General features: G+C 37.2%; 1 protein-coding gene across 1 annotated transcript in view; it reads left to right on the top strand.

Moving 5' to 3' along the window:
• The window catches only part of LOC126474399 (cationic amino acid transporter 3-like), a 147107-nt gene that overhangs the window by 41058 nt on the left and 92496 nt on the right, over nucleotides 1–13553 (top strand). The gene's annotated exons all lie outside the window — the stretch shown is intronic.

The following is a 13553-nucleotide window of genomic DNA, read 5'->3' as shown; positions in this document are numbered from 1 at the left end:
AGGCAGACCAATTTTGCTGTTTCCTATCACAACTGGAAGTCAATGAAGCTTTGGAACTGAAATTATAGATGAGTGCCTCATGTGTAAAATGACACCCTCTTATGTACAAATCTTTCTGCATTACACTCCTTACAATGGCTCTAGTCTCCTTATGTGAGGTACAATAATTCTTTTCTGCTTTGCTCCAGATGGAACTGACAAACATTAGTGGTCTTTCAGCCCATAAAGAAAGACAGGTCAAAGACATGCACCCATGTATGACTCAGCAGCATCACAGGCTAAAACTAATGGCAATACTGGGTCATAATGACACAAAACTTTTTATGACAGCATCATACATTTGGCATCTTTATTATCACACTTTGCTTTCCACTCAGACTCCAGTTTGCTAGCATGTGAATACAGAGGACTTAGGATTCTAGACAGGTTTAGTAAGAATTACCATAATAGTTTGTCATCACAAACTGACAGAATCTGAGTTTGGGTTTTTGGTTTTGGAGCTTTCTGGGCGCTTCTGTTTTTATTTTGCTAGTGTTAAATATATTTTAACAACAATATGAAGTCAGTATTCCACCTTATTTTGAAAAAAATTACTTTTTTTCAGTTTTTGCAATTACTCCTACATTCTGATACTTTTAAATTCAAATAACTACATGGAATCAACACTCTGCTAGGAAGCAGTCTGTGATGACAGTATCATCAAGACAGTACTATAAGATCAACATGAATATTATTCATTTTTCTTTCCATATGCACTATCTGATCAAAAGCATATGTAATTCAGAATTGACCATTGTTGTTGTTGTTGTGGTCTTCAGTCCTGAGACTCGTTTGATGCAGTTCTCCATGCTACTCTATCCTGTGCAAGCTTCTTCATCTCCCAATACGTACTGCAGCCTACATCCTTCTGAATCTGCTTAGTGTATTCATCTCTTGGTCTCCCTCTACGATTTTTACCCTCCACGCTGCCTCCTGTACTAAATTGGTGATTCCTTGATGCCTCAGAACATGTCCTACCAACCTATCCATTCTTCTTGTCAAGTTGTGCCACAAACTCCTCTTCTCCCCAATCCTATTCAATACTTCCTCATTAGTTACGTGATCTACCCATCTAATCTTCAGCATTCTTCTGTAGCACCACATTTCAAAGGCTTCTATTCTCTTCTTGTCCAAACTATTTATCATCCATGTTTCACTTCCATACATGGCTACACTCCATACAAATACTTTCAGAAACGACTTCCTGACATTTAAATCTATACTCGATGTTAACAAATTTCTCTTCTTCAGAAACGCTTTCCTTGCCATTGCCAGTCTACATTTTATATCCTCACTACTTCGACCATCGTCAGTTACTTTGCTCCCCAAATAGCAAAACTCCTTTACTACTTTAAGTGTCTCATTTCCTAATCTAATTCCCTCAGCATCGCCCGACTTAATTCGACTACATTCCATTATCCTTGTTTTGCTTTTGTTGATGTTCATCTTATGTCCTTTAAAGACACTGTCCATTCTGTTCAACTGCTCTTCTAAGTCCTTTGCTGTCTCTGACAGAACTACAATGTCATCGGCGAACCTTAAAGTTTTTATTTCTTCTCCATGAATTTTAATATCTACTCCTAATTTTTATCTTGTTTCCATTACTGTTTGCTCAATATACAGATTGAATAACATCGGGGAGAGGCTACAACCCTGTCTCACTCCCTTCCCAACCACTGCTTGCCTTTCATGTCCCTCGACTCTTATAACTGCCATCTGGTTTCTGTACAAATTGTAAATAGCCTTTCGCTCCCTGTATTTTACCCCTGCCACCTTCAGAATTTGAAAGAGATTATTCCAGTCAACATTGTCAAAAGCTTTCTCCAAGTCTACAAATGCTAGAACGTAGGTTTGCCTTTTCTTAATCTAGCTTCTAAGATAAGTCGTAGAGTCAGTATTGCCTCACACGTTCCCATATTTCTACAGAATCCAAACTGATCTTCCCTGAGGTCAGCTTCTACTAGTTTTTCCATTCGTCTGTACAGAATTCGCGTTAGTATTTTGCATCCATGACTTATTAAACTGACAGTTTGGTAATTTTCACATCTGTCAACGCCTGCTTTCTTTGGGATTGGAATTATTATTAAATATTGACCATTAGGTGTTACAATAGGTGGACCCACCAATATGAAAGGGAACAGAAAGTGTTATACTTCCAGTAGAAGAGCAGTAACAGCAATTGGATCAGTCATTGATTTTAAACATGGACTAATCAGTGGATGTCACCTGAGTAATAATCAGAGACACTTAAACCATTCTAAAGTTGCCCAAGTTGACAGTTGGTAATGTGATTGTGAAATGGAAATATGCAGCAACATACATGCCTAAACCAAGACCAGACAGATCTCATGTACTGATTGACAGGGACTGTCAAATATTGCAGAGGGTGATTGGAAAAAAGTTAATGGAAGGAATCTTTCAAGAGTTTCAAAATGATACCAGCAGTCTATATATGTTATAAATGGTCGACCAGGTCTTCATGAGCCACACATTTTCTGTAGTCAGTGCTAAGCAACACTTGAGGTGGTCTAAAGAGCAAGACCACTGGACAGTGGATGACTTGAAACAATTGGTTTGGAATGATGAATCACACCACACCATGTGACAGTCCAATGGAAGGGTGTTGGGGTTGGTACATTCCTGGAGAAAATTACCCGGTATCATGTGTAGTGCCAACAGTGAAATGCAGAAAAGGTGGTGTTACAGTAATGGGGTGTTATTTGTTGTTAGGATATGGTCCCCTTATTGTACATAAGAAAATGCTAAATGCAGAAGGAGATGAACACATTTTACAGTATTGCATGCTGCATACAGTGGAGGAACAATTTGGAGATAATGATAGTTTGCTCAATATACAGATTGAATAACATCGGGGAGAGGCTACAACCCTGTCTCACTCCCTTCCCAACCACTGCTTGCCTTTCATGTCCCTCGACTCTTATAACTGCCATCTGGTTTCTGTACAAATTGTAAATAGCCTTTCGCATGACGATGCTCCTTTTCATAAATCAGCATCTGTCAGGCAATGGTCTGTGGACAGTAACATTGTTGAAATGGTCCTGCCTCCCAAGAACTCAACCCGGACTCAATGTAACATCTTTTGGGTGAATCAGAATGGCAACTTTGTTCCAGAATCCAGTGTCCAGCATCACTACATTCTGTGGTTTTGGCTCTTGAGAAATAATGGGCTGCCATTCCTCCACAAACACCTCACTGAAAGAATCTCCAGCAGAATTCCAGCCATCATAATGGCAAAGGTGTCTGGATATTTTGTGACCAGATAGTATGTATAAGAGAAACATATTTGACCCTATGAGTTACCTTAGACGATACACTGAGAAAAATCAAACATACATTTATAGCAAAAAAGCCTTAAAGAAAACCAAGAAGGAGTTTGGAAAGTGAACTAAAGAACAGGAGAAAGAAATAAAACTTGGAGGTTAGCTAAAGACATTGTTGTTCTGTCAAGGACTTGGTAGAGAAGATGAATGAAATGAGTGGTGTCTGGGAAAGAGTTTATAAGGTAAATATCAACAAGTGTAAAAATTTTGTAACAACCAGTTTCAACAGTCTTAGCTGTCATCATCATTTCTGAAACATTTTTTGTAGTAAAACATGGTGGAATGTGGTCAAATGAAAGCAGGCAATTTATAGTAGAAAATGCAGTAGTACACAAAGTAGATGAGTTTTGATACCACTGACAATGGCTAAGGAAGAGAGAGTATAAAATGCATCTGCTGATTGTGGGAAAAGTGTTATTTACATATGTAACAATCAATATAAATTTAAGTGTTAGCTATTCTTTTCTGAAGGTATTTACCCGAAGTATAGCACCATGCAAACATGAAATATATATAGTAAACAGTTAATTCCAGAAGAGAATAGAAGCTTTTGAAATGTGGTGACATAGAACAATACTTAAGATGTACTGGATAACTAATTAAGAAGTATGGAACTGAATTGGGAAGATAAGGAATTTAAGGCACGATTTGATTAACTAAGGTCTTGTGTTTTTGTGTGAATGAATGGTGTGTGTTTCTCTTTTTCTGACAAAGGCTGTGGCTGAAAGCTTATTCGTAACTGTCTTTTAATTGTGAGTGTCTGCAACTTAACATGTCATCTTTATGGTAAGCAGAAATCTGTATTTTCTAAATTGTTGATATTCCTACCTGGAGTTCCCATTGTTTGAAACTATAGATAAGAAATCCTAGAGCATCAGGTAACAGTCAGTATGAAAATGGAGAGATTGTTTTGGTGTACAGTTGTAGAAGGAGACCAAGGTAAGTAAGAATGTTGAAAATGATGTCTGTTGTAATAGTTATGCAGATATAGAGAAACTTGCACAGGATAGACTAGTGTGGAGAGATGCATCAGACCAGCCCTTGGACTGCAGATCCCAGCAACAATAGCATTAGAATTTTGGAAAACATGTCTTGCTAGAATTTGAAGATATGGAGGTTACTGTGGCAGGAGGGATGGCAGCCAGAGAATGGAATTTCTTTGGTTAGGCAATTCATGGAAACTTCATGGGTTGGACAGCATTGTAGAAAGAGGAAGTAGAGCTTGACCTGTTGATCAAATATCCAACCTATCACCACAGCTTAGCATCCCATACTAAGGATACAAACCACTTCCATCATTGCTTCTCAACTTTCCTAATACTGTTACAACCTGGCTTCTGCTCATCACTGCTGATGCTACCTCCCACACATCGGTATCTCACATGCCCAAGGCTTTGATACTGTTGAACACTACTTCTTCCAGTGTCCTCCCAACTCCAAACCCACCACCTCACTTGTTACACAACTGGCCAACTATGTCCTTACTCATGACTACTCATGACATACAAATAAATGTGCAATGTCTATGAGGCAAATTCCCTGCAGCATCCTTTCCACTCCTCTAAAATTGTATTCTCTCAATCTATAAAATATCTTGATCCATTCTTATGCCAGACCAACTCCCAACCCTTTTTCCTGGATCATCATACTGTGGGGGATCCAACTGCAAGACCTGCCCTGTGCACCCACCCAGTGAATCCTATTCCAATTTCAGTACAGGCATATCCTATCCTATAGGAGGTGAGGCCACTTATGAAAGTATTTGTGTCATACAGTAGCTTTGTTGTAATTTTTTTTCATCTGTGTGATGACTAACAATCAGATGTCCACCTAAATAAAGGTGCACAACCAAATGGTGGGTAAGAGCAGATATTCACTCAGTGGGAGAACAAACTGCTAAGCACAATATGCTTGACTTTAATGGGTGTTTCACAGCCTGTGCGATCTGAATACCCACCCCTTAGGTAAAATGTTTTAGAGTAAATAATCAGTAAAAAGTCATGTAATTGCAACTATTCAATGAACAATTATTACTAAATAATATATCTGATCTATAGAAATATTTTCACTAGGCCCAAGTACGAAAATTTCCACAGAATACTTAGAAATGGATGGCAGTATGGAGAATACGTACACCTTTTTCATATTGGATGCTATGCAGCAGACAGCTTTAATAGAGATGTAAGAATTGACAATTTCATTTATTAACCAGTGGAAACAGTCGAAGCTGATCCCTAAATTTGTTAATGGCTATCTTGGGAAATTGTGCCATAAATCCCCCACCCTCAAAAAAAGGTTCGTCACACAGATACTCAACAATAGAATTGCAGACCTATACATGAAAAAGGATAGTTTAAAGGAAATAGTGTCTATGTTATATCTTGAAATTTTGAAGTAGTACTCGAAATACTATAACTTTCAAATAGGTAATTTTTGGGCACAGGCCAAGGAATGGATCGGTAAGCGAAAAGAAGAAATCGCGGCGAGATATGCTAAGAAATTATCCAACTTACCTAATAGGGCTATCAGGTGCGACGAGCAACAGAACCTTAGTGAAACAGTAGTGAAACCCACCTTTTATGACCGAGTAATAAATAAAACAAATAAGCTACTCTCAAAGGGGATAAAATTTAACATGAAACCCAATGTTACAAAGGCACACGCTATAGATAAATTAATAGTGGACCTTAAACTAGGCTTAGAATGCGCGAAAACAGAAAAAAAAGTTCAAACACGGATAACGTATGAGTCATGTAAAATTTTAGAAAATGAGATAACCTATGCACAAACAGATGCTAGTACTTACAAACCTTAAATAATATCAATCAGAAATTGAGAAGTAACGATGCCATAATCACTAAAGCCAGCAAAGATAATTCCGTGATCATTGCCTCTAAAGCAGAGTACTTAGAAAAGACAGAAATGTTCTTTGCAGAAAATGGTATTATACCTATTTATAAAGATCCCACCCTAGCCTTACAAAAAGAAATACAAGCAGGCCTCCACAAAACCAGAAAATTGATAGGGGAGTTTCGAAAAAAATGGCTCATAAATATGAATCCCAAAACACCCACCCTGAAGAGTCAATTTAAAGTCCACAAGAACAATCGCCTGATTCGACCAATCGTGGACAGCACTAATAGTGAATACCACAAGCTAGCCAGATACCTGCACTGTACGATAAAAGATAATTTTGCTTTCGCAGAAAACTACTCAGTTAAAAATTCACTAGAATTAGCAAATAAACTGAAAGCATTAACCTGCTCAGAAACATCAAAGCTTGCGTCACTTGATGTTACAAGTCTTTTTATCAATGTGCCTGTAGACCAAACATTGAGCATCTTAGAACATAACCTGTGTCTCCACAAGAAATTGTCAGATATTGAGATTGATGAACTTATGACCCTTTTGAACATAGTCGTGAAACACAATTACTTCTCCTTTAATGAAAAAATATATTCGCAACTTTTTGGGTTAGCAATGGGAAGCCCCTGGCCAGTATTCTATCCAAAATATTCATGAGTGTGATGGAATCACAATTTTTTTGTAAATAATACAGAGACAGCAAGTAAAATAACATTTTACACAAGATATGTTGATCATATACTTCTCATAGTTGATGGTTTCCAGGAAGATATAGACCAGATTTTTTCAACATTCAATGAACTCCATGATAAGATAAATTTCACTCTCAAAATGGAATCTCCCTATAGAACGCTGAATTATCTAGGCCTCAATCTCACTATAGTAGACAATTGTTTAGAATTTAACATCTTTAGAAAATGTATGTTCTCTGACAATATCATACCAGCTGACTCTGTGCACCCGCAATCTCATAAAATGGCCTTCTTTCATTCCAGTTTACATAGAACACTCACTATTCCCCTTTCTGCTAAGGCATTGGACAATGAATTATTAACACTCGAAGTGATTGCTGAAAATAATGGGTATAAACCAGACACTGTAAGACAACTCTATAACAAGAGAGTAAATAACAAGAGAAGCACAACTTCATCTACATTAGGTACCATGTCAGATGATAACCAACTGAACATAATCTCCATTCCTTTTATAGGTAAGGCTTCATACAGAATAGGGCAAATTCTAAAGAAGCATGGTTATAAGGAAACATATTCTACCAATAACAGCCCTAAGAAAAATTTAATCCACTCTTTAAAAATAGCTAAGGACAAACTGTCTCTCTCTGGGGTATATAAAATCACATGCAGTTAGTGCCCCCAGCTTTTACATCGGCCAAACAGGTAGAGTGTTGTCAGCAACATATACAGAGCATATGCTAACGTGAAGTGGTGACGACACACGGGGTTCAACTTTTGTCGAGCACCTCATCCAAATGGCCCATGCACCCAATCCTTCAAATAATGCTAAGCTGTTGCACTGTGAGGTAAAAGGAACAAGGCTAGATATTCTGGAAGAGATGCAGATTTTTAAACACTTGCTATCTGATAAAGAAAACCTTCTGAACGATCAGCTGCTGCTGAGAAATAAAAACTTTTTTGAAGGTTTCCAATCATTGTTACGTCTGGTTTAATTTATCCCTGTTATATTGACCACCATGTTTCTCTCCTGACTGCAGCACACCATGTTCAGACATCAAGCCTCGCGTTTCCCTTTAAATTTAAGTTTGGCCCACTACTCTTTCACGAGAACTTGGATGCCTTTATAGTTGAATTTAACAATTATGCAGCACAGTAAGTAAAACTTACCTGCTTTAAATACTTCCCCTTTCTATGATACGATAATGTTATGCGCATATTGTGTTACTTACAATGTTACCTGTGGAAGAATATTCCCATCAAAGGTACATTGTAGATTATATGTTAGTACACTTGACCTATGTCGGTCAAGGGGGTGAGGGATGTTGGTGTGAGGGAAGTAGCATCAACAATGATGTGTAGGGATCCAGGAGGTAAAGGGGTGGTGATGGTGGAGAGTCAGTGAATGAAGTAAGTGGTTGTTGTCTTTGATGTGGAAGCTAGATTTTGGCAACTGGTTGGATATGTTGGTTGGTGAGAGCTAAAATCCTTTCAGTGGTACCACAATAACCAGCTACAATGAGGCATCCAGAATTTGTGAGTTTGTTGAATTTGAGGAGCATGTAGAAGGTGGATGTGCATGGTGTCATAGGAGTGGGGAGGGAAATGGATTCAAGGGAAGGACCTCAGACAATAAGCAGAGATTGGAGGTTATTTTGGACTTCTGGGGTAGCCTTAGCCAGATCACTTCTTTTCTTTCCAAGAATCATCCTTCTTGATACAGTCTTTTGACAAAAACCAATACCATATCTCTCTTCTCTGTCTCTCTCTTTTTCTTTTTTTTGGAATGAAGGAATAGAACCTAGTACATCGAGCATATAGCATGACTACATCACACATACTGCTTCTGAACATATCCAGTATGAGGTTGCTTAAACAACTAATTTTCAGATATATTCAAGTGTAACACAAGCATTAACTGTACAATTCCAGTGATTTCCAGCATTTTTCCCAGGCCATTTTAGAGTTTTTTTCCTAAAAGACAGAGCTGCTGAATAGGAATAGACACAATTGTAACAGTCAGTGAGGGGAAGAAATGGCAGCTTCAACAGCAGAAAAAGTAACAATCACAACTGATCTTCCATCAGAACATAAGAAGCTTGTCAAGTAAGAAAGATGAGCTTCTCATATCATTATAGGAATCTGAAATACCTAATGTTAAATCTATAGATGTGCTATGAATAATGGTATATCACTTTAACATTACAGAGATTGCACAGGTGCACCTGTGGTATAGCATTCTGCATAGAAGGTTATAAAGCTATAAGATTCATCTCAGTGACACTGGTGCCCTACTGAATGAGTTCAGACACTGGAAAATTTTATCATCTTTCATCTCTGTGATCACTTGCTAGTTGCAGGCCCACCCACACATATACACTTTGCAAATTGCTTAAATTATGCACCAATCTGTGAATTAATGAAGTCATTTACTGTGCATGAGTTGAGATGAAATTATATAAAGCCTTTCAGAATAACAATGATTAACTAGTGTATAAGTTTCAGTTTCATACTAGAAATGATTTCAGAGATACATAAAATGACCTAAAAACATATATATAACTTTTCACTAAAAGCAACATTTTGAAACATTAATAAGTTTTCGTATGTGTCAAATGATAGCTTAATCAAAACACTTTTGTTGCAAAATAGTTACATAAATAATATCTTATTCAGAACAGTATATGTTCATAATGTACCAGTTTCATACAGTAGTTATTGTTTTCAGTGTTTGACACAACTGTTTTCATTAGTGATGTTGTGTGAGTTGAGAGTTGGAGTGCATGCAGCATGTATGTGGTACATGAATCTTGGAATTAGTGTGAATGAGAGTGTGAATCATATGGAACAACAGAACAATGTGTCATATACATGGTATGATGGGCTTAATGTAGTTGGTGTAAGGATCAGAGAAGTAAAATATATATATTGTCCTTAGGGCAAGTATAGATAAGATTATTTTCAATTATTTACTTTCCAAAAAATATTTAGTTTTGAAACTGATTAAAGTAAATTCAGAACTGGGGATTGGTCAAGGAGAGAAATTACCATGTTGCCCATAAAAAAACTATGCAGCTGATTGGCTATTTTTTCTTCCAGTCAATCAGAAGGGAGAATGCATGCATGATCTGGAGGAGGGGGATATTAGCATGCACCCATTTTGAATAGATGTAAGTAAAGTCTTATACTGAGTGGGACTATGTTTAGGTCTTCTAGTAAAGGTGTTGTAATTTACTTTGAGTACAAAACAACTGTTTTGGAACATGGTTGAGATCAGGTATAAACAACTTTCTCAGAAGATTTGAGAATTTTAGAGGATTTTGTGACTTGCTTTCCAGTAGGCTAAAAAATTCAATGGGCATGCTATGCAGTTGTAATTCTACTTCAGATTACTGAACATGAGTGAACTATTGTAGTACTGAGCAAGCACACCAAAACTAATAACCATCTAGAACGTTCAGTATATCTACTGACCCTTAAAAAGTTTGGTTCTTTAACAGCAGGTCATGCATTTGCCTAATGCAGGAACAGGGGGATTGTAAAATAGAATAAAGATGACCTATGCCACAGTTGTGAGTACTACATTGACCATCTCTTTGGGTGCTGTACCTCACTAATAGGCTTGGAAACATACAAGGCAGCAGTTCCAACAGGCCCCCATAGCAAATGTTTTAAGCTCCATTAAGCTGTTAAAGGCAGTACTAATCACATGCCATAAAAATAACTGAGCAGCAATTGTATGTGAAGAATTTTTTTCTCACATAGTTCTGATCAAGAGCATGCACAGATTCCAAATTTGGTCCAATCCCCCACAGTAACTTTCTCAACAAGAATTTGTTTGAAGTGCTCCTGAAAGGCAGTGATGCTCACAAAATAGTAGGAACAGAAAGCTGGTCGAAATCTGAAATTGATAACAGTGAGATTTTTGGGAAAATTTTAAGTGTATATCAAAAGGGTAGGCCAGTGGGAAATGAAGGTAGTGTACTTGTAGCAGTAGACAAGAAACTCAAATCCAACGGGATAGGAGTTGAAGCTGCATTCAAGATTATTTGGGCAGGTCCTAGTATCACAGGTGGGCATAAAATAGTAAATGGATCCTTCTATCATCCACAAGACTCATCTTCTGTTCTAACCAAAAACTTTATAGGTAGCCTCAGCTTGCCTGTACAAAATTTCCCCAAACATACTGTAATCATTGAATGATACTTTAATCATCCAACAATCATCTGGGAAAATTACAGTTTTCTTAGTGTGAGCATGAGGAAACATCCTGTGGAACATTATTAAATATCTCCTCTGAGAACTAGCTAGAAGAGATAGTTCAGAATCCCACCCATGATGCAAATATATCACATCAAATGGCAGCAAATAGACCTCACCATTCTGATAATGTCCACATCGAACCCAGTATCATTGGCCATGATGCAGTTAGGGTGACAATGATTACCAAAGTACAAAGGACAACTAAAACAAGTATAAAGGCATATATGTTCAGTAAAGTAGAAAAAAAAACAGTAGTGTCATCTCCAAATGAGGAAACTTGCAGCACAGGGCAGAAGCAGGTAGAGGAACTATGGCTCAAGTTTAAAAGAGTAGTTGATCATGCAGTAGATAGGTGTGTACCCACTAGAACAATTCATAATGCTATGGACCCCTCCATGACATACAGTTATAAAGAAACTTCTAAAGAAACAGAGACTACTGTATAACAGAAGTAAAGCAAAGCACAAGGCTATAGAAGGAGAGATGCTAAATAAAATACATTAACCTGTCAAGAGATCATTGCAGGAATCCTTCAATAACTACCATAGATGAATACTGTCAAATGTTCTTTAACACAACCCTAAGAAATTCTGGTTGTATGTAAAAGTTGTTAGTGGCACCAAAGCTTGAGAGCTTGAGGGTGGCAATGCAAAAGATGAAATGCATAACTGCATTTTCAAATGTTCCTTTATAAAGGAAAACCCAGGAGAATTGCCCAATTTCATCTTCACATCAGTGAAAAGAAGAGTGAAATAAATGTTAGGTCAGTGGTGTTATGATACAAATGAAACAATTAAAGTTGATCAAAGCTCCATGACCAGATGGACTCTCTGTCTGATTCTACACTAAAGTTCTAGCTGATTGAGACCTTCATCTCAGTATAATTTATCATAGATGTCTTGAACAAAAAACTATGCCAGTAGCTGGAAGAAAGCACAGATCATACACGTCTATTAGAAGGGTAGTAGAAGTGATCCACAAAACTGCTGACCAATATCCTTGACATTGATTTGTTGTAGAATCTTAGAACATATTCTCAGTTCAAGCACAATAAGGTACCTCAAACAGAATAATCTCCTCTGTACCAACCAGCATGGATTCCAAAAACATTAACGATGCAAAACTCAACTTAGACTGTTCTTACCTGAGATAATGAAAGCTTTCAATAAAGGTAGTCATATGGATGTGGTTATTTCATGATTACTGAAAAGCGTTTGACTCAGTACCATAAATGTGCTTATTGTCAAAAGCTCTCATATGGTGTATCAAACAAAATTTGTGACTGAGTTGAGAATTTTTGGTAGCGAGGACACAATGTGTTATCTTGGGCAGACAGTCATTGTCTGATGTAGAAGTAACTTCAGGTATGCTCTAGGGTAGTGTGTAGTGACCATTGCTATTGATATTGTATATTAACAGCCTTGTAGACACTATTAATAGTAACCTCAGACTTTTTGCAAATGATGCAGTTATCTGTAATGAAGCACTGTCTGAAAGAAGTTGCATAAATATTCAGTCAGAACTTGATAAGATTTCAGAGTGGTGGAAGGACTGATAACTTCATTTAAATGTTCATAAATGTAAAATTATGCACCTCACAATGGCCAAATCATACTAATACTGAGGATAACACTTTATAGGGATATGAAATGGAATGATCATATAGGCTCAATTGTGGATAAAGCAGATGGTATACTTTGCTTTATTGGTAGAATACTGGGGAAATGCCATCAGTCTACTAAGGAGATTACTTACAGATCATTTGTGTGACCCATTCTAGAATATTGCTCAAGTGTTTGGGACCTGTAGACAAAAGGACTAAGAGGGGATATTGAACATATGCTAAGTAGGGCAGCACAAATGGTCACAGGTTTGTTTGGTCTGTGGGAGAGAGTCACAGAGATGTTGAAGAAACTGAACTGGAAAGCTCTAGAAGACAGATGTAAACTATCCCAAGAAACACTACTTACAAAGTTTTTAGAACTGACTAATTGATTACTCTAGAAATACACTACAAGACCCTACTTATTGCTCATGCAGGAATCATGAGAACAAGATTAAATTAATAGCAGCATTTGCAGAGGCATTCAAACAGTCATACTTCTCACACTCCATAGATGAATGGAATGGGAAGAAAGCCTAATAACTAGTACAATGGAATGTGCCCTCTGTTATTATTTCATGGTGATTTGCTGATTATAGATGTAGACATATATGTATAAAAGGTCACAATGCAACAGTAATTGATAATTTACTTGTAAATCCAACTGTCTTTTATGAAACAACTATGAGCCTATAACAAATGGTTTATCTGACCATGATATTCAAATGATAGCAATAAAGCATCCCCATT

The sequence above is a fragment of the Schistocerca serialis genome, chromosome 4 (assembly GCF_023864345.2).
Source record: "Schistocerca serialis cubense isolate TAMUIC-IGC-003099 chromosome 4, iqSchSeri2.2, whole genome shotgun sequence".
NCBI classification, from domain to species: Eukaryota; Metazoa; Arthropoda; class Insecta; order Orthoptera; family Acrididae; genus Schistocerca; species Schistocerca serialis.
This window is presented reverse-complemented; position numbering and strand designations above follow the sequence as displayed.